Source organism: Camelina sativa, chromosome 17 (assembly GCF_000633955.1).
Source record: "Camelina sativa cultivar DH55 chromosome 17, Cs, whole genome shotgun sequence".
NCBI lineage: Eukaryota > Viridiplantae > Streptophyta > Magnoliopsida > Brassicales > Brassicaceae > Camelina > Camelina sativa.
In genome coordinates, this window is record NC_025701.1 from 8,065,459 (window position 1) to 8,067,638 (window position 2,180).

General features: G+C 28.4%; 1 long non-coding RNA gene across 1 annotated transcript; it reads right to left on the minus strand.

The window, feature by feature from the left end:
• On the minus strand, positions 680-1,627 carry LOC104756082. The gene is made up of 2 exons (XR_762269.2): positions 1,041-1,627; positions 680-893 (listed from the first exon to the last, which is right to left on the minus strand). It is a non-coding gene; the product is annotated as an uncharacterized LOC104756082 (long non-coding RNA).

Consider the following 2,180-nt stretch of genomic DNA (forward strand, 5'->3'; position numbering starts at 1 on the left):
CAATACATTTATTGTATTTTAGATTTCTGATTAACTGCTTATGTAAACCCTTCATACGTTGATGTTGCAATAATAAGTTATTTTTTAAAAGTAATTATTTTCCGTGTAAGTGATTATGTTTGTATGTCCATGTTTTGGTCTAATATCAATAAGATCGTTTATGTTTTTCTTTAGTTGGCTTTGAAACCAATTTTGAGTTAAGCAAATAATGGGTCGAATTATGGTGTTAATAAGTAATATAGATTCTTATGTATATATATTGTATATATGTGACTATAAGTTTAGCTAACTAAAAAATTCTTTGATATTTAAATATAATATTGAAAATATATATATATATATATATTATTTGTGGGAGGAATGTGTGGAATTATTGGATAGAAGTTATTTTTGACCTCTTATATCACTACAAAAAAAATGACTTTTCTTAGCATCTGAATAACGCTATCTAACAATACTATAGCATTTTGAGAAACGTTGTATCTGCGCCCGTCATCGTAGGTCAAACACTTTAGATAGCGTTCGTTTGTTCTGCCATTGTATTGTTGTCTATAATAGCGTTTATTTATTTGTAATTAAATATTATATAATATCAAATATATAAATGTAATTGTTGTTATTCATTGTTTTATACTAATTTGATTCAATATATAATAGGATTCTGGATTTAGAGACGGAATAATTAACATAAAAATATTTCATTAATTGTCACAAAGATACAAAAACATAAGTCCAAATAAACGCAAGCAACAATTCTTTACAAAGTTTACATGATTCCATCTTCACCTTGATTTGTAATCACTTCAAATTCTTGGACTTCACAAAACACATGTCTTCTTACTTCAAATTCTCCATCTTCACGCAACACATGCCCTCTTACAGTCTTACTTCATCTACGGTGTCAGCATATAAACGGTTGTGTTATCATGTTCTTGGTAAGTGACAAATCAAGGTTTAAAAATTAAACAATAATTTGAGCTAAATAACAAACAAAACCAGTAAAGTTTTAAAAACACACACTTTTTGTGTAAAAATCTCACCTTATTTAAATTTAAACCTCCAAACATAATACTTAGCAGCCCTAACAGATCTGGCTATTAGTGTTCTTAAGAACAAGAGATACTTCATCTGGGCCGAAGCTTCCTCTGCTCTTCTATCAGATTTCTTTAAAGGTTCAAGATGAATCTGAATCCAAATACAATCATTGAAAATATTAACAAAGAATCATAGATCAAGGCATTAAATTTGAGATTTCATACAGATCTGGGAATGTGAATGTGAGAGAGGGTCAGATCTAGTGAAGGAACTCAGATCTAAGAGCTCCATCTGTGGAAGGCGTTGAGAGAGGCTTGTAATGGGAGAGGAGGGTAGGCTTGAGTGAAACACATGACAATTGATGTTGAGATTCAGTGGCTGAATAGTTGGTGAAAGCGAGAGTCGACGAAGATTAAACATTGGTGGTGTTGGTGGAATCTATATATGTGGCAGAGAAAAAATGGTGAAGAAAAGGAGAAAGGAGACGAAGAACAAAGAGGAGAAGTGAGAGGAAGTGGAAAAGACTAAATTTATTGAAGTGTGTTTTAGGTTAAATGTTATGTTTGATGGACAACACTTATTAAAAAAAATCAGTGATTTACTAAGTTTTTAAAACGTCAAAGATAAAAATATTTATACTAAAAAAACAATAAATGCGAAAGGGAAGTACAACCTTCCGAAAACATTAATATATTATAGCGTTTTCCAATGTAGAAACGCTATTAAAAAATTATGGGTAAGTCAAGCATAGCATTAACACATAAAACACTATATTATAATGCTATTAAAACTCAATTTTTTTGTAGTGTGCCTTTAAAGTGATTAATGCATAATTTATTTTATTTTCAGTTATAATTTTATTTTAATGTGTGAGTTAAATGTTTTGGGTTTATTGGGTCTTAAATATTGTTTAAAGCAATTAGAAAGCAAAAAAAAAAAAATAGAAAACATTAAATAAAAATCAACCAATAAGGAGAGACCAAAACCTTACTTTTATATATATGATATATTGCTTTAAACTTTGAAATGAGAAATATATTATAAACAATAATTTTACGTAAGAAATATATTAATTTAGCCAACCAAAATATGAATATAAGTTTAGCCAACAAGAATAATTAAAAAATATTAAAATTTAACCAAAA